Source organism: Hemitrygon akajei, unplaced genomic scaffold, assembly GCF_048418815.1.
Source record: "Hemitrygon akajei unplaced genomic scaffold, sHemAka1.3 Scf000054, whole genome shotgun sequence".
In the NCBI taxonomy this organism is placed as follows: domain Eukaryota; kingdom Metazoa; phylum Chordata; class Chondrichthyes; order Myliobatiformes; family Dasyatidae; genus Hemitrygon; species Hemitrygon akajei.
The window spans coordinates 6,217,648-6,236,692 of NW_027331940.1; the positions used below are offsets into that span (position 1 = coordinate 6,217,648).

A 19,045-nucleotide genomic window follows, 5' to 3' on the forward strand; every position below is an offset into this window, starting at 1 on the left:
AAGGGAAACAGCTCAGCTATTTGTAAAGTATGAGTGATAGCGAGGAAACACACCAACAGGAGTAGAGTAAACAGACCCATTAGTCATAATTTTATCTGATCGATCAGGTTACTTATTCCTAATAAGTGAACATTAATTTCAAGGTGAAATATATTCTTATCTTGCTGTACTTGTTAGGGTGTGGTTTTCTCCAGTTTGTAATCTCGACACAGTTGCTGCCTTGCCCATTATTGTAATGGCCCCATTGTGGACAAATACTGAAGTTTGCTTTATCAAAGGGCTGACTCTGAGATCAATGGAGCTCCAGACATTTGGGGCACAATCTGGCGAAAGGGAATGTCCGGTGTTCAAAAGAAAATATTATTCCAAAATCATAACTTTTCACCAGAGTAGACAGCGCCCGTCCTGCTGCTGTGCCTTTCCTATAAGCTCACGGGGATCTTTGCCCTCGCCTACCGCTACGGTTTATAGTCTGAAAATAAATTGATCCCCAAATATACAATAAATTAATGCCAAGAGAAAATATGCAGAAGCTGGAAATCCAGGCAACAAAAACAAAATGCTGGAGGAACTCAGTAGGTCAAACTGTATAGAAAAGAGTACAGACGATGTTTCAGCAAGACCGGACAAAAAAGAGATGATAGGTCAGAGCTAGAAGGAGGGGGAGGGGAGTGGAGGAAGAGGCGGAAAATGATAGGTGAAACTGGAAGGAGGAGGGATGAAGTAAAGTGCTGGGAAATTGATTGGTGAGGGATGTAGGGCTGGAGAAGTGTGAATCTGTTCGGAGAGGACAGAAGGTCATGGAAAAGGAAAAGTGGGGAGAAACACCCAACGGAGGCGATGGACAGGTAAGGAGATAAGGCCAGAGAGGGAAATGGGGATGGGGAATGGTGAGGGGAGGGGGGTGCGTTATTACCTGAAGTTTGAGAAATCGATATTCATGCTATCAGGTTGGAGGCTACCCAGACAGAATATAAGGTGTTTCTTCTCCAGTCTGAGTGTTGCCTCATCACGGCAGGTGAGGAGGCCATATATTGACATGTCAGGATGTGCATGGGAAGTGGAATTAAAATGGCCGGCCACTGGGAGATACCGTTTTTTTTCTGGCGGACGGAGTGCCAGAAAGTGGTGGCGGTGCTGCCGAAAGGTCTCGGCCCAAAATGTCGACTGTTTTCTGTAGATGCCTCCTGGCCCTGGCCCGCTGAGTTCCTCCAGCATTCTGAGCGTGTTGCAATGAATTAGTGTTGTGACACGAACTGAAAGGAGCCGGGATGCGGGTCGCGGTTGCTCCCTGGAGCAGATCGAATTGTGGACAGATACTGGATGTAATCTGTGTCACCGTGCACTGAGGCACAATAGGAAGCCTGGACCGAACAGCCCAGTAGAATTATTTGCTTGAATCAGCTTTTGTGTCATATACTTAATGCGCTGTGGAACAGGGTGTGGAATTACGTGCTGACTGATGTGAAGCCCAGGTTTATATGTGTGTTATCAACTGAATCTCGCTCACGGTGTGTTCACATACTGTTTGCACCCACTAAGTTGAGGTACTCGGATTCGCTGGAACAGAAACAGAAGCTCAGCACCGAGTACACACAGAGACCGTACTGGGTGGGGAACGTTGTGATGTTTCTATACATTCCTCATCAGGAGAGGATGTCCAGTGTTTCTACCTGTTCAATATTGTCTTTAAAGCTGTGTGGCATTATGGACATGAATGCTTTTTTTTCTGTGTGTGTGTTTTTAAGGAAAACAGACATGCATCTGGCAGTGATACTTAAAATGCAGAGATTACAGGATTGTAATAATCTGCTTCTGCTGAATATTGGGGGGGGGGGGAGAGAGCGCGGAGAGGGTGGAGTGAGGGCGGGCAGGAGAGAGGGGGAGGGTTGGGTGAGTGGGGGAGAGATGGGGAGAGAGGGGGGAGGAGAAAGGAGGGGAACCAAGATCCTTCCGGGCAGGTTTTCCAGAACGATTCAGGAGGGCTAATTTTGCAGGAGGATGGGACCTGGGGTTATAATGTTGAGAATGGATGGAGCTGTAGGTTGTCGAAGGTTACAAGAGGATATAGACAGGCTGCAGAGTTGGGTAGAAAAATGGCAGATGGAGTTCAATCCGGACGTGTGTGGTGATGCATTTTGGAAGGACAAACCAGAAGACTGAGTACAGTATTAATGATCAGTTACATAAGAGTGTGGATGAACAAAGGCACCTTGTGGTTCGAATCAATATATCCCTCAAGGTCGCTGCACAGATTGATAGGGTATAAGAAGGCCTATGGGATGCTAGGTTTCATTAACAGGGGGATTGTGTTCAAGATTAGAGAGGTCATGTTGCAACTCTACAAATGTCTGGTGAGATCGCACTTAGAGTATTGTGTTCAATTCTGGTCACCTCATTATAGGAAGGATGTGGAAGCTATGGAGAGGGTGCGGAGGAGATTTACCAGGATGTTGCCTGGTTTGGAAAACAAGTCATATGAAGCAAGGTTAGCAGAGCTGGGACTTTTCTCTTTAGAGCATAGAAGAATGAGAGGGGACTTGATGGAGGTCTACAAGATTATGAGAGGCATAGATAGGGTGGATAGTCAGTACCTGTTTCTCAGGGCATCATTTGCAAACTCCAAACGGCATATGTTCAAAATTAAGGGAGGGAAGTTTAGGGGAGACATCAGGGGTATGTTTTTTACACAGCGAGTTGTGAGTGCCTGGAATGACTTGCCAGGGATGGTGGTGGAGGCTAAAACATTAGGGGTATTTAAAAGCCTTTTGGACAGGCACATGGATGAAAGAAAAATGGAGGGTTATGGGGTAGTGTGGGTTTAGTACTTTTTTTAAGGATTGTATGGGTCGGTACAACATGGAGGGCTGAAGGGCCTGTACTGTGCTGTAATGTTTGTGGTAATGGGGTAGTTGGTTCACAAACATGGCAGTGTGCAGTGAAACTGCTAGAAAAGGGAGGCTGATGATAGGGCAAAATTGCAGTCAATGGGATGCTTCAACGTAAAAGCAAATAAAATGGAAATGGGAGAGTACAAGACTGACAGTGTTACAGTTGAATGCGTGCAGTGTATGGAATAATAGACGAACGCAGCAAAGTTACAGATCGGCATGTATGACATTGTGGGTGTCACTGAATCGTGGCTGAAAGAATATTTTATCTGGGAGTTTAACAACCAAGGATACACACTGTATCGAAAGGACAGACAGGTCAGCAGAAAGGGTGACGTGACTGTTGGTGAAAAATGAAATCAAATCATTAGAAAGAACTGACATTGGGTAGGAAGGTCTTGAATCATTGTGGGTAGATCTAGGAAACTTCAAGTGTTACAAAGACCCTGATGGGGATTATATACAGACCCCCACTCTGTAGTAATGACATGGTCTAAAAATTACAACGGGAGATAGAAAATGTATCTCAAAAGGGCAGTGTTACGATAGTCGTGGGATATTTTAACATGGTAAAATCGGGTTGGTGCTGGATCCCAAGAGGCAGAATTTGAGAGCAGCTTGTGGTTGATCCCGTTCGGGGATCATCTATTCTGTATTGGGTGTTGTGCAGTGAACTGGAAGTTATTAGAGAGATTCAGATAAACAAAAAAACATCCAGGGCCAGTGATCATAATATGATAGAATTTACCCCGCAATTTGAGAAAATAATAATGTGGGACAAGAAAACAGAGGATGAAGTGAAAAAGTATCTTGGATCAGTTTTTACTGTGGGAAGATGAAAGTGATATGGGATGAGAGCAGGAGATTGTGGCTCAGAGGGACAATGGAACAACTATGAAATGGAAGAACAGACTCGATGGGCCAAACGATCTATTTATGCTCATATATTTCATGGTCAGAACATTCAGTAATTGGGCAGCATCTTGCTCTGTCACGATTCCAATACCAGGTCTTCCACTATTTCTCTTTCCACTGATCCTATCTCATATACTGTTACCAGCACATATTCAGTATCATAATTTAAAAAAAAACATTTTATTCCTGTTACCCTGCAGGAAATGTGATCATTAATTATGCTGGGGAAGGTCTCGTTCAATAAGATAATGATAACATGAGTTCAGTTTAGCTTCAGGAGACAATGTGAGACGTATTCTTGCCCTCTGGTGACTGCCAGGTTTTCCAGCGCGATCTCCGGCCCATTCAGAGGATCATCATGTTCTCAGTGTTCTGTGGGTTGGTGTGGGAGTGTTAGTTTTTGAACTGGGTATGACCGAGACGCCGGAACATATTACCGGTAGCAAAGAGTCTTGAGTGTTTTGGTGCTTGGATTAAAATCCAGGGATGGGGACTCTGGGAATATGGAACTGGCAGTGTTTGGACTTCGGAGGTTGTGACGGGATTTTCGTCGTCCTGCTGTGAAACAGAAGTTTCCGGTGGATGGATATTGATTGTTGGGAATTTACTAACAACAGCCACCAGTCTGAGACTTGCCGGGTGATGCACCATCAATAACTCTCAGAGAGGTATAGGCTTTTATTGGCTGGAAGAAAGAACAAGCAGCAATTGACCACCACACTACATCCTGGAGACAGGCCGGGACTCAGGCTTCAATCGCCTTCATACCGGGGTCCGTGGGAGGAGCCACGGTCAGTGGGAGGAGCCACAGGAGCAGTCAGCAGGGGGGGCTTGTCCAGACAGGTATATGTAGTTCACCACAGGCACATAGTTAATCTCCCGCCTCACCGGCCCATCACACACTCCCGGGGTCAGAAACAGTATGAAGCTACCTCCACATCGTCCCATTACACACACGCGTGGTAAGACTCAGAGAGAAGTTCCCTCCACTTCTCCCATCCCACACTCCCAGGGTCAGACACAGATTGAATCTCCCTCCACACTGTCCCATCACACATTCCCGGGTTGAGACACTGTCTACTTTCTTCCAGCCAATAAATTTGATGCACCATCAATAACTCTTGGAGACGTGAGGCGAGATATCCACTTTTATTGGCTGAAAGAAAGAACAAGCAGCAATTGACCACCACACTGCATCCTGGAGACTGAGACCAGGGCGGAGTCCCCAATTGCCTTTATACCGGGTTCCGTGGGAGGAGCCACGGTCAGTGGGAGGAGCCAGAGGAGCAGTCAGCAGGGGGAGCTTGTCCAGACAGGTATATGTAGTTCACCATACCGGGTGGTTAAGTGGCAAGTCCCTGTGAGCTTGGGTGATGGGATATCACAGTTTTTCACCCAGTTAGAATGGACTGCGGATCAAGCTACCTGGTTTTATGAGGTGCTGAGCAAATATTTTTCCTCTGGGCTCCATTGTTTGGTTCTGGAGTTCCTTTGGCAACAATGTCTGATAATCTGAGGAGAGAACAAGTTCCTTTTCCATTCCTCACAGGAAGAGGCTTTGATTAAATAGACTGCACCGTTTTCACACCAGTAGTAATTGACCCGGGGGTTCAGTGTTTAAATCAGGTTTAGAAATCCACCCTCACTGACGGCTGTCAGTCAGAGGAAATCAAACAGCAACTCAAGATGCTGGGGATCTGCACTGAACCAGAAAATGTTTGAAGCTATTCTGATGAAAGGTTGTGATGCGAATCGTTAACTTTGCTCCTCTCCCCACAGCTGTTGCTTACCTGCAGAGCGTTTCTCATGACTACAGTTTGTTTCTATTACTTTCACCTTCGGATGGTTTAAATCTTCTGAAAAAGGATCTGCGCCAAGTCGCACGTTTTGTGATAGTTACTCGAACACTAAAAAAACCACAGCTTCTCGCAGTAATCTATTCCGATCACACACACAGAATGCCAGAAGAACTCAGCAGGCCAGGCAACATCTATGGAAAAGTGTACAGTCAAAGTTTCAGTCTGAGACTCTTCAGCAGGACTAACTCTCGGCCTGCACCATTGTCTGTACGCTTTTCCATAGATGCTGCCTGGCCTGTTGAATTCCTCCAGCATTTTATGTGGGTGTGTTGCTTGGATTACCAGCATCTGCAGAATTTCTCGTGTCTGAAATTATCCTGATTATTTTCCTCAGCTATCTGAAGCAACTTTCTGAGCAGTTCTACTGGCCACATCACACTTTCTGTACATTTCTGAATGCAGTGTAAAGAATTTGGAGGTAAGGTCGATCCATTTTGCCGATGTAAGGAGTTAATGGGTTCATTTCATTGACTGTTTCTCAGACCTGAGGAGGGTCACCGCAAGCTGTGACGTGTTTTTTTTTTCAGAACGAATGTCAATCAAAGAAGATTTAGTACATTGATAGTTGGTTGGTGTGAATTCCCTTTCAGGAAATACCTGTGAGCTTTTGTTTCTGTTTGCTGAATTAGAAGAATTAGAGTTGAATCTATCTAATGCACTGTTAGTGGATGAATGGAGAATATAACTGTATTCATTGGTATTAGGCAAAGACGGGGACTTGATTGTGTTTGATATTATATGGATAAATGAATTGTGCACTTGCTTGGAACACACAACCTCAAGCGGGATCTTGACAGGAATCTGGAGCATATAGAAACATAGAAAACCTACAGCACAATACAGGCCCATCGGTGCACAAAGCTGTGCCGAACATGTCCCTACCTTAGAAATTACTGGGGTTACCCATAGCCCTCTATTTTTCCAAGCTCCATGTACCTATCTAAAAGACTCTTAAAAGACCCTATTTTATCCGCCTCCACCAATGTTGCCGGCAGCCCATTCTACGCACTCACAACTCTCTGAGGAAAAAACTGCGTAAAATATATTTGCTCCTGTCGGGGGGATGAAAGAGTTTTTATTTTTCAATGTGATGAATTCCGCAGGGCACAGATTCTTGACAGGAAAGGTTTCTGCAGGCGGACGCAGGATTGGGCTGCTGAGATGAACTTATAGAACGGCGGAACAGGATTGAGAGTCCGAATATCCTAGTGCTAATACAATATGGCAGTATCAATCTCAGACAAATAGGAGACGCAGTGAATTTAGAGTTCAGAAATTTCCCATCACTGACTGATGAGAAACAGTTGATGTGTCTGTAAAATAAAGGCAATGTCAGGCAAATTCAATGTAATTTCATGATTGCTGCTCTGACATGGAAAGTTGTTCCAGTAAGTGAGCAATCAACTGAAGGGAAGGGTAGTCCTGGGAGCTGGTAATCTCGGTACAGTTGCTCCCCAAATAGTCAATTGCCCCAATGATCCACCTGCGGACAACGGTTGAAAATGGCTTCATGAAAAGGCTGAACCTGAGATCACGGCATCTCCAGACAGCTGGTGCACCGTTAGATCTGGAGAAAGGAAGTGTGCAGTGTTCAATGCAAAGGATTATCCCAAATGCATAATTTGACCAGAGTCAACACTGTCCTTTCTTCTGCTATCTAAATGCAATAAAGCCGTAGATGGTGCTGTGGTTTATAGTCTGACAATAAACCGGCCCCAAGGTGAAGAGTGTATCAGACTGTACTAGCCTAACTGAACCAGGATGCGGGATATGATTCCACTCTGGAGCAGATCACATTTTAGAGAGAAAGGTAACCATTGCCACCGTATACTGATGTAGTAATTCTGCATCGATCCACATGTTAGGAAGACGTTCATGCAAAATGTGACTTTGTGTGGTTTAACACAAGGTTTATGGAACAGGGTGTGGCGTTACCTTCTGAAGGCGCCGATGTTGAGGTTTATGAGCGTGTTATCAACTGAACATTGCTCAGGGTGTGTTCACTTACTGTTAGGGCCCATAAAATTCAGACACTCGGATTCACTGAAACCAGACTCAGGAGTCCAGCACCATGTAAGAACAGGGACTGTACTGGGCTGTGTTATGGTGTTTTAATAAGCCCACTTGTCAGGGCAGTTTTCTAGTATTGCTGCCATATCAATACTATCATTTGCTGTTCCAGGGGATGCGGAAACAGGTGAAGATACATTAGGTTATTTTTATGAGGTGAAACTCTTTTCAAAGGAAAAGAGAAGCAGATTTTTTTTACACAGTTTCTGGACAGGTGAGTGACGTGCTGCAGGTGGTCGCAGAGATGTCCAACTGAGATCACAGTCCAGCTGTGATAATGGAGAACGCAGGAATAGCACTGAGTGAGTGCATGTCCTGTTACTAATTCAACATGCGAGCAGCACACTCTGAGAAATAAGAAACCCAGTGAGTTTTATGTTTAGTGTTTTTTTTTTCCCCATCGTTTTCTAACCAAGAATGGTTCAGGTATTGTAAAATAAGTGTGATGCTAGGCAAATTCGCCAACGGGAAATGGTCATAATTTCATACGGTTGCTGCTGTGACACACTAACTTGTTTCCAGTACGTGAATAATAAACTGAAGGGGAAGGGCGTTCTTATCTTTCTGTCGACTTTGACCAGTTGTTATCTCTGGGAGACGGTTACCTCGGTACAGATGCTCCCCAATTCGCCCATTACTGTACAATCCCACTAAGAGCAAGTGTTAAAAATGGCTCTTTACAAATAGGCTGACCTTCAGGCCAGCTCCAGACAACTGGGGCACTGTTGAATCTGGACCAGGATTTAACTGAGATCAAAAGAAACAAAATACACCAAATTCATAATATTTCATCAGAGTTGACAGCGCCTTTCATTCTGCTGTCTCTGTGCAATAAACCCACAGCGATCTTTGCCCTAAGCTGTCGCTGGGGTTTATAATCTGACAATAAACTGGTCCCAAGATGAACAATAAAAGCATTAACACCGGCCAAACCGAACCAGGATGCAGGTTGTGATTCCTCACTGGATCAAACTTTCTAGAGAAAGTTCATCAGTGCATTCGCACTGAAGTATTCATTCCGGCTCGGAGCACTTGTAAGAGAGACTCGTTCAAGGAAAATGAGACGTGGCGTTACATGCTGAGTAGGGTGAAGTTCATTTATGAGCGTGTTATCAACTGAACATTGCTCAGGATGTGTTCACTTACTGGTAGGGACATAAAATTCAGATGCTCGGATTCACTGAAACCGGAGTCGAGAGTCCAGCACCAGGTAAGAACAGGGACTGTATTCGGCAGTGTTATGGTGTTTTAATAAGCCCACTTGTAACGGCAATATTTCCAGTATTGCTACCATATCAATATTATCATTGAAATCGCGCGGCTTTATGGATCTGTGAGCTTTATTATTCTGTGAGTGTATTTTTTTCGGAAAGACGAGGTACTTCTGGCAGTGATATTTATATTAATAAATATTGTGGTAATTCTCTCTGGCCGTAGATAAAAATAGCAGATTCTAGACTGAGAGGACACTTCACTTTGAACACCCTATGCCAAATAATGTGGCCACTGAGTGCATGTCCGGGGGCCGTTTCCCGTCCACTTCAATGCTGACCACTGCGCTACCGCACTGCCCCGTTTATCAACTGCAGGTTGTTTTCACTGTCTTAGTAGAATTAGAGGTAACACGATTTTATCTTCGGGTACTGGATGGACGAAGGCATTTGACTACATTCGCTGTTATTAGATAAAGATGGGGAGTTGAATGTATTCGTTGTTATTTAGATGAAGGAGAAGAGATTTGTTGTTATCCGCTGGTGTTTAGAAATTGAGCCCTTGCTGGGGACATTGAACATCACACGGATTCTGAATAGGCATATGGAGAACATGTTTGCTACTGTAGGGGGAGCTGAAACAGATGAAGATAGATTAGGTTATTTTTTTCTGAGGCGTAACTAGTATGACATTGGAATTCTCTTCCACAAGGGAAAGAAAAGCAGAGCCTTCTTTCAATGTGTTTAATTCCACCGAACACAGATTACTGATGGACAAGGGGGTGAAGTGTTCCAGGCGGTCGCAGGGATGTGCCACTGAGATCACAGTCCAGCTGTGATCATAGAGAATGGCAGAACAGGACTGAGGGGACGAACGTCCTGTTACTAATTCAGCATATGAGCAGCACACTCGGACAAATGAGAAACCCAGTGAATTTTAATATGTTAACACGAGGAAATCTGCAGATGCTGGAAATTCAAACAACACACACAAAACGCTGTTGGAACACAGCAGGTCAGGCAGCATCTATAAGGAGAAGCACTGTCGACGTTTCAGGCTGAGACCCTTCGTCAGGACTAACTGAAAGGAAAGATACTAAGAGATTTGAAAGTAGTGGGGGGAGCGGAAAATGCAAAATGATGAAAGAAGACTGGAGGGGGTGGGATGAAGCTAAGAGCTGGAAAGGTGATTGGCGAAAGTGATACAGACCTGGAGAAGGGAAAGGATCATGGGCTGGGAGGCCTCGGGATAAAGAAAGTTGGAGGGGGGAGCACCAGAGGGAGATGGAGAACAGGCAGTGTGATGGGCAGAGAGAGAGAAAAAAAAACAAACAACTAAACATGTCAGGGATGGGGTAAGAAGGGGAGGAGAGGCATTAACGAAAGTTAGAGAAGTCAATGTTCATGCCATCAGGTTGGAGGCTACCCAACCGGTATATAATGTGTTGTTCCTCCAACCTGAGTGTGGCTTTATCTTGACAGTAGAGGAGGCCATGGATAGACATATCAGAATTTAATGTGTTTCTTTTTTCCATCGTTCTCTGACGAGAGTGGCACATGTCTTTGTAAGATAAGGATGATGCCGGTTGATCAATGTGTAAAGTAAAGCGAATACCTGGCAAATTCGCCAGCGGGAAATTATCCTAATTTCATATGATTGGTGCGGTGACGGGGTAACTTGTTTCCGGACAGTGAGCAATAAACTTAAGGAAATGGGCGTCCTTACCCTGCTGTTGATTTTGACGGCATGTTAACTCTGGGAGATAGTTATCTCGGCATAGTTGCTCCCCAGCTAGTCCATTACTGCAATGATCCAACTGTGGACAACTGTTAAAATGGCTCTTTATAAACAGGATGACCTTGCAGTCAGCTCCAGACAGCTGGAGCACAGTTAAACCCGGATAAAGAGATTACCCAGTGTTCAAACAAAAAAAACTCCAAATGCATAATATTTCATCAGACTTCACAGCACCCTTCCTTCTGTTGTCTTTGTGCAATTAACCCAAGGTGACCTTTGCCCTGAGCTGTCACTGGACTTTATCATTGGACAATAAACTGGTCTCAAGGTGAACAATAAATCAAAGAGAAGACACCAACAGTTTGTTACTCCTCTCTGGAGCAGGTCAAATTTCGAGAGAAACGTAATCATTGCTATCGTGGACTGAAGTAGTATTTCTGGCTCGAAGCACATATTAGAAAGACAAATTCAAGCAGAGCGAGTCTTCTTGTGTTTCAGCACAATCGTCGTGGAACAGGGTGTGGTGTTAAATATTGAATAGACTGAAGTTCAGGTTTATGAGAGTGTTATCAACTTAACATTGCTCAGAGTGTGTTCGCTAACTGTTAGGGCCATAAATTTAGGTGCACCGTGTCACACTGTCGCCCCTACGCGCCTGATGTCACACGTAGGCCACCAACACCGGGGTCTGCCCTCATGTGCGCAGTGCCTTACGTCACCCAGGCACTGCTGTGCTCGAGCTTGATCGGCTTAACTGCTGAGCTACTAATCACGTGAATACCCACAGGCAACAGAAGATTTACTATCTGCGCTATTACCATTCGTGATGTCAACCACTGGTTGCACCCAATAGCAGAGCCGGAACAGCCAAGAGGGCGTTATTCCTGCTCCCGCCTCGAACTCCCGATCAAAGCGGAGCAAACCTCAAAGTAAATGTCCCATTTTTGGTTTATTCCCATTTCCTTCCAAGAGAAAAACTAAATATGTAGCTAGTGTAAATATGAAATAACGCTCTGTTCACTTCTTTCCGCCAATCTGCAGCATCTACGGGTCACTGCTCTACGTGTACGTGTAACTTCATCTTTCTGCCCTTCAAACAAATCAGTGAGATCCAGATCTGTCACATCCTCTAGTTTTAGGTGGACGGTATGTACTTTTTTCTGTAATATAACACATTGTTTCATTCCTCTGTTTTGACCTCCCAAAGTGCAGCCAATATTTCAGGGTATATTACCTATGTATCTGAGAATTTAGCTTTTTCCATTAATCTGAGCTTCTCATAAATGTGTACAGTTCAGTTAAGCTTCGCTTCAGAATTCCCAAAGCAACAACCCAGTCAGTCAATTTTCCCTCTGAAGTTCCAAAGCAGAAGCTCAGTCTGTATAGTATTTCCACACAATTAAAATGGGGAATTTGTTTATTATGATCACGTACTGAGCTACAGTGATATCCTTGCCTGACCTACCATCCACACAGATCGACACATTACAACAGTACATTGAGCTGATATACGACAGAACAATAACTGTAACAAAGCATTAAGGCTGCAGAGAAAGTGCAGTGCAGATAGACATATGGTGCAGGTTCACGTCGAGTTCATTGTGTAGTCGAGTCCATTTTATCATTCTCTTGGCTTATAACCACAGACAGGAAACCATCCTTGGGCCTGGTGGTATCTATTCCCCTATGGGAGAGTGGGTTTGCAGCAAGAATGTCCCACGTTGTGGGATTCTTTGGCCTACTTTTCGGATGCTGGCAGATGTGTAGGAAGAGTCCATGGATGGCAGGCTTGTTTCTCTGATGTCCTCAGCTGAGTGTTCTGTGCTCCAAAGTTCTCTGCAGTTCCTTTCAGTCATGGGCAGAGCAATAGCCATATGAAGGCATGAAGTATTGACAAGAATCTCAGAGACCTCACCCTGCCTTATGTAGCTGGATCCTGGACTTCCTGTCAGATCGGTGGCAGGTGGTAAGAGTGGGCTCCCTCACCTCTGACCCTTCAACCCTCAGCACACGTGCCCCTCAGTGTTGCCTCCTTCGCCCTCCTTTACTCTCTGTGCACCCATGACTTGGGTTGCCACCCACAGCTCCAATCTGCTAATTAAATTTTCTGAGATACTACACTGATTGTCCTAATCTGAAATAATAACGAGGCAGCCTACAGAAAAGAAGTCAACACCCTGACACAGTGATGTGGTTGTGGACTACAGGAGGAATGGAGACAGGCTAACCCCTATTCACAACAATGGATCTGGGGTTGAGAGAGTGAACAGCTTTATGTTCCTCGGCATAAACATCACCGAGGACCTCACGTGCTCTGTACATACCGGCTGTGTGGTGAAAAAATCCACAACAGCACCTCATTCACCTCAGATGGTTGAGGAAGTTTGGTATGGACCTCCAAGGTCTAAGAACTTTCTACAGGGCAAAGTTGATAGCATCCTGACTGGCTGCATCTCTGCCTGGAATGGGAACTGTATTTCCCTCAATCTCAGGACTCTGCAGAGAGTGGTGCGGACAGCCCAGCACAGCTGTAGATGTGAACTTCCCACTGTTCAGAACACTTACAGTGACAGGTGTATAAAAAGGTTCTGAAGGATCATTGGGCACCCGAGTCACCCCAACCACAAACTTTTCCAGCTGCTACCATTGGGGAAATGCTACCAAAGCATAAAGGACAGGATCAACAGGCTCTGGGACAGCTTCTTCCACCAGGACATCAGATTGATTAATTCATGCTGATACGAATGTTTTTATCTGTTATATTGACTGTACTATAAAATGCACATTGCACATTTAGATGAAGACTGAGCGTAACAATTTTTACTCCTCGTGTATATAAAAGTTCTAGTAATAAGGGCAATTCAATTCAATTCCCTGCACTATATATATACCATCTTGTTCAATCGCTGTCCAGCCTGTATCTCACCACTTTAATATGTATCAACCATCTTGTTCAAACTCTATCCAACCTATATCCCATCACCTCAATGATATATATCAACCATCTTGTACAACCTCTGTCCAGTCTGTATCCCACCACCTCAGTGATATATATCAACAGTATTGTTAAAACTCTACCCAGCCTCTATCCCACCACCTCAATGATATATATATATATATATATATATCAACCATCTTGTTAAACCTCTGTCCAGCCTGTATCCGAAGACATCAATGGTATATTTCTTCAATCTTTCCTCTAACCTTTGCCTTAATTGTGAACTTCACCTTTTACCTCATTCGGCTTTTGATCACTGGAGCTAATTGTTTAATTGAAAACAGCACGGGACAGCGTAAAAACAGCCATTACAATTTTAGTTTCAGCATTACAAAATAGTTGCACTGTTAATCTTTGTCATAATGACACTTGTGGCATATGATGAATTTGTTATTTCCTTTTCGATTATTTTCAGCAAGCCAGTTCCTCCGTTTCCAGGGTAACAGCCCATCAGAGCTGCAGCAAGTGTTGCACATTTTATCGCTCTGTGGTCACCGCCTCTCAGTGTAGAGACAGTGGCCTCGGCAGCAAATGTAGCAGAGTGATAGTGGGAGGAAAGGATGCTGTGAGCATTGACTGTATGGGATGAATTACACCAGGGTCAGAATGAACTCAGAACTAACAAACTGGTTGTGGTGGTGTAGCATTTGCTCAGTCTGAGGTGTTGCAGGCATTTTACAATCAGTTACTATCTGTGAATTTAAATAAAGAGAAAAAAATATATACATTTGCAGGAAATTTAAAGTAAAAAGGAGAAAATGCTGGAAACGCTCAGCAGATCGGCGGAATCTTGGACAGTCCCAGTTCTGATACTGGCACTTGCACCATTTCTCCTTTCACAGATGTACTGAGTTATCAGCATTTTCTAATTTATAATTGTATATTTTGTTCTTGTTACACTGCGGGAAACATCGCAGTGAACTGTGCTGAGCAAGGTCCCACGCAGCAATAAGATAGTGATCAAATGTGCTGCCTTCAGCTGCTGGAGACAAGATTAAGTCCCAAACAGCAGAAAGGAAAGTATAGACCAGTTCGCCTAACCTCAGTGTCTGGGAAAATGTTAGAGTGAATTGCTAACCATGATGTGATGAAGTACTTGGTGACACAGTAAATGACAGGGAAAATCCTGCCTGTTGAACCTATTGGAGTTCTTTGAGGAGATTACAAGTAGGATAGATAATGGGGATGCATTTGTTTTTTCAGAAGGCCTTTGACAACATATGAGGCTGCTTACCAAGTTAAGAGCTCATGGTATTACAGGACAGTTACTAACATAGTTAGAGCATTGACTGATTGGTTGGAGGCAAAGACTGGGAACAAAAGGATCCTTTTCTGGTTCGCTGCCATTGACTAGTGGTGTTTCACTGAAGTGTATCTGGAGAGCGTCCAGAGGAGGTTCACAAGGATGATTTCACGCATCCTCTCACTATCTACAGACTGGTGAACCAGCCTGAGCTCTGGCCCCGGCAGAGGGTGATTAGGTTCCAGGCATCCTTTCACAATATACAGACTAGTGAACCAGCCTGAGCCCTGGTCCCAGCAGAGAGTGATTAGGTTCCAGCTCCACCTTAACTTGTGAATGGGAAATGGCAGGAACACTACGGCAAAACACCGGCATCTACTCCCTCAACCCATCAATGCATTTCCAGTGGTACTAGACATTTCTAAACAGCAGAAAAAGATACTCCCTGTCTATGCCTTTCATAATCTTACAAACCTCTGACCTCCACCACCCCCCCCCCACACCCCTGAGTCCCTACCGTTCCAAGGAGAACATCCCAAGATTTCCACTAAAAACTGGATTTTGTTTGAATCCATTCTGACGGAAGTTTAGGAAACCGAATCGCTAACTTTACTCCACTCCCCACGGCAGATCCTCACCTGCTGACCGTCTCTATAATTCCAGTTTCTCTTTATTTAATTCGCGCTGGAACACTTTAAATCTCCTGGAAATGGAGAAGTGCATCAGCGCTCGTTTTGTGACAGGAGAAGAGTAAAGAAACCACAGCATTTCTCAGTAATTTATCCTGGCACCAAATATCCTGTTACTCCTGGAAATGTGTTCAGTACAGTTTTTACTAACAAGGTTCACAAGAATAAGTTGAAGAATGATCAGCTTTATGCATGAAAAGCATTTGATGGCCCTAGGCCTGTCTTCAGTGGAGTTCAGAGTGATGGTGATTGGGGTTTGGTGGGGGGTGGGGACAGGAAGTTAGGGCGGGGCTGATTATTTACACCAACTGAATAACAACAAAGCTGGATGCAGTGGGAATGGACAAGGTGTCCGAGGAATGATACGCATTATGCATGTGGCGCATTTGATGGCCCTGGGCCTGTGTTCAGTGGAGTTCAAATGGTTGGCGGGTTTGGACAGGGGTGATTATTTACACCGACTGAATGACAAGAAGTTTGGTTGCAGTGAGAATGGAGAGGATGTCTCGATTAGACCGAGAGTCTGGGATCTGAGAGTGCAACCTCAGAATAAAGAAGCTTCACTTAAAAACTGAGATGAGAGCAATTACTTTAGCCAAATGTTGGTTGATTTGTGGAATTTGTTGCCACAGAGGGTGGTGGTGGCTATCGTTGAGTATATTCATGTTCTGGATTGATAAATAGGGTGAGTGTTACAGCAGAAAAACAAGAATACTGTGTTGGATAAAAACATCCTCCATGATTGATTATGGAGCAGGTGAGAATGACCACATCATCTAATTCTACTCCTATGTATATACCATGACTGAATGATGACTTCTTTGTATCCCATCACAAACAAGAGAGAATCTTCAGATGCTGGAAAGTAACACACGCAAAATGCTGGAGGAACTCAGCAGGCCAGGCCGCATCTGTGGAAGAGAGTAGAGTTGACATACAGATGCTGCCTGGCCGGATGAGTTCCTCCAGCATTTTGTGTGTGTTCCTTTGTATCCCATGTCAGATTTTGCAAAGTGTGAGGGTCAGTTACAGATTTCTTCACTCAGATCATTATATATGTGTTCAGGATTTAAATTTTCATTTTATGCTTTGTTCTCATTTGTAACATGCATCATTATCTCTCTAGTTAATGTTAGACCTGCGATGAGAGATTTATTGGAAGAAAACCACGAATGAAGATGAGATAACTAGCAACAAGTGAACCAGCCCAAGGATTCAGGTCATCAACTGGAGAAAACCTTCTGACTCGGAGTTTCCATTCATTCAGTCAGGAGAGGTGAGACTCATTTACTCTAACACTGGTATTTTAGACATTACATTTCTGTACCAATGAAGGTAGGAAATAACTGGAGTGAGACTAAATGAGCCTAGAAATACCGTTTATGCCTCTATCAGACCCAGTTGCAATCACTCCAGATCTACTGATGTGCTGTCAGCATCAGCTCTGTGAGGCCACGCACATTCCTCATATTGTTTGCTCATTTCAAACATCACTTCTGAATTTTCATTGCTTGTCTGTGTTAGGTCACAATCATCACAAAAGGTGTTGAGAATTCCCTCCCTCTAGAAGACGCCGCAGTTGTTTCTTGCTGTAGTGATTGCAGAACTGTGGAATTATCATGAACTACAGCAACATGTCACTGACTCCTCTGTCTATTGCAAGCTCCAATGATATACTTGCCCTCGAGTATATCGTTGTGAAAGCCTCTGCTAAGAGCAAACCATCTTGAAGCCAAATGTCCCAGCACCACATTTCATTCAGTGTTAACTAGCAAATGCCAACTAATAATTTACATTTACATACCCTGTCGTCATCAAGTACTTTTCTACTAATAAATTGTCAGAACCTACAAATCTGTGATTAGGCAGAATTAGGTTTTGCAGTGAAGTTATGTTTCCATTTGACCCTGTCGCAAAGGCAGGGGTTATATCTGTACTTGAGCTGAAAAAATGTTCCTGTAGCCAGGACTGCTGGAGCTGCCGGGGTCGGGTTAAACACAGTCGTTGTGGGATGGGAACCAGATTGTTTGGTCAGATAATAGAAGAGTTGATATTAAGGTAGATGCAATGTTCACAGAGACTGTGGAAGGATCGGTTGTGGACAGGGCATCATGTAGTCAGTTGGAAGTGTGTTTAATTCAATACAATAAGTATTTTCTCGTAAATAAGCCTTTAATTGAAAATAACAGAAAAGATTGTTGTTTAATATTTTATATTTGTTTTTTAATTGATCAAACGACATCAATATATCTTCAAAACAATCACCTATATATTTAATCCCCTTTTGGAACCAATTATGTAAAAGTTTATTATCCATTGTAAAAGGAATAAGCCTATTTTGAATTAAAGTTCTTTTTTGCTAATAAAGATTTCTTTATCGCGTCGTCCATATTTACCTTATTCCATAAATCAATCAAGTGTCTTAATATTGGAGATTCTTTTTTTTCCCGTATCCATCTGAATTCCCATTTATATATAAAATCCTCTGGCATGTTTTCCCCTACCTTATCTAATTCTATTCTAATCCATGCTGGTTTTTCTTCATCAAAAAAGATGCAATAAATCTAAGTTGATTTGCTTTATAATAATTCTTAAAATTTGGAAGTTGTAAACCTCCTAAATCAAATTTACATGTCAATTTTTCCAATGATATTCTTGACATCATTCCTTTCAAAAGACATTTCCTTACATATTTGTTCAGTTCTTGAAAGAACTTCTGAGGCAATTGTATTGGTAAATTTTGGAATAAATATTGCAATCTAGGAAATATATTCATTTTTACAGCATTAACTCTACCTATTAATGTTATTGGTAACATCATCCATTTATCAAGATCCTCTTTTATTTTTTTTAATAATGGCAAATAATTTTGTTTATATAACTTTTTTACATCATTATCGACTCTTATACCTAAATATTTTATCCCATTTATTGGCAATCGAAGTTGAGTTACTAATCGACATTGACTATAATTTCCTTTGGTAATGGGTAAAATTTCACTTTTATCCCAATTTACTTTATACCCTGATATTTTCCCATATTCTTCCAATATAAAAGATAGTCTTTGCAAAGATTGCAATGGGTTTGTTAAATAAATCAAAACATCATCAGCAAATAAGTTAATCTTATATTCTTCTTGATTAACTCTGAAGTCCACAATGTCTGAATCTATTCTAATTAATTCAGCTAATGTTTCTATTGCCAATACAAATAAAGCAGGTGATAATGGGCAGCCTTGTCTAGTTGACCTCGTAAAGCAAAATGGTGTTGAAATCTGTCCATTTGTAACTACTTTAGCTTGAGGATTAGTATTTAAGGTTTTAATCCATTTTATAAAAGATTTTCCTAACTCATATTTTTCCAATACCTTAAATAAAAAATTCCATTCCAGTCTATCAAATGCTTTTTCTGCATCCAAGGCAACTGCCACA

The 19,045-nt window shown here is 43.1% G+C and overlaps 2 protein-coding genes across 3 annotated transcripts in view; both read left to right on the plus strand.

The window, feature by feature from the left end:
* Positions 1-19,045, plus strand: part of LOC140721392 (uncharacterized) — a 1,266,977-nt gene that overhangs the window by 856,179 nt on the left and 391,753 nt on the right. The gene's annotated exons all lie outside the window — the stretch shown is intronic.
* LOC140721387 (NACHT, LRR and PYD domains-containing protein 12-like) overlaps positions 1-19,045 on the plus strand; it is a 469,945-nt gene that overhangs the window by 42,184 nt on the left and 408,716 nt on the right. Inside the window, exons 7-8 of one of the 2 annotated variants that reach the window (XM_073036229.1) lie at positions 11,726-11,830; positions 16,741-16,890. The gene's annotated coding sequence lies outside the window, so the exon portion shown is untranslated. The remainder of the gene's footprint in view (positions 1-11,725; positions 11,831-16,740; positions 16,891-19,045) is intronic. The other variant, XM_073036230.1, reaches the window with a different exon arrangement.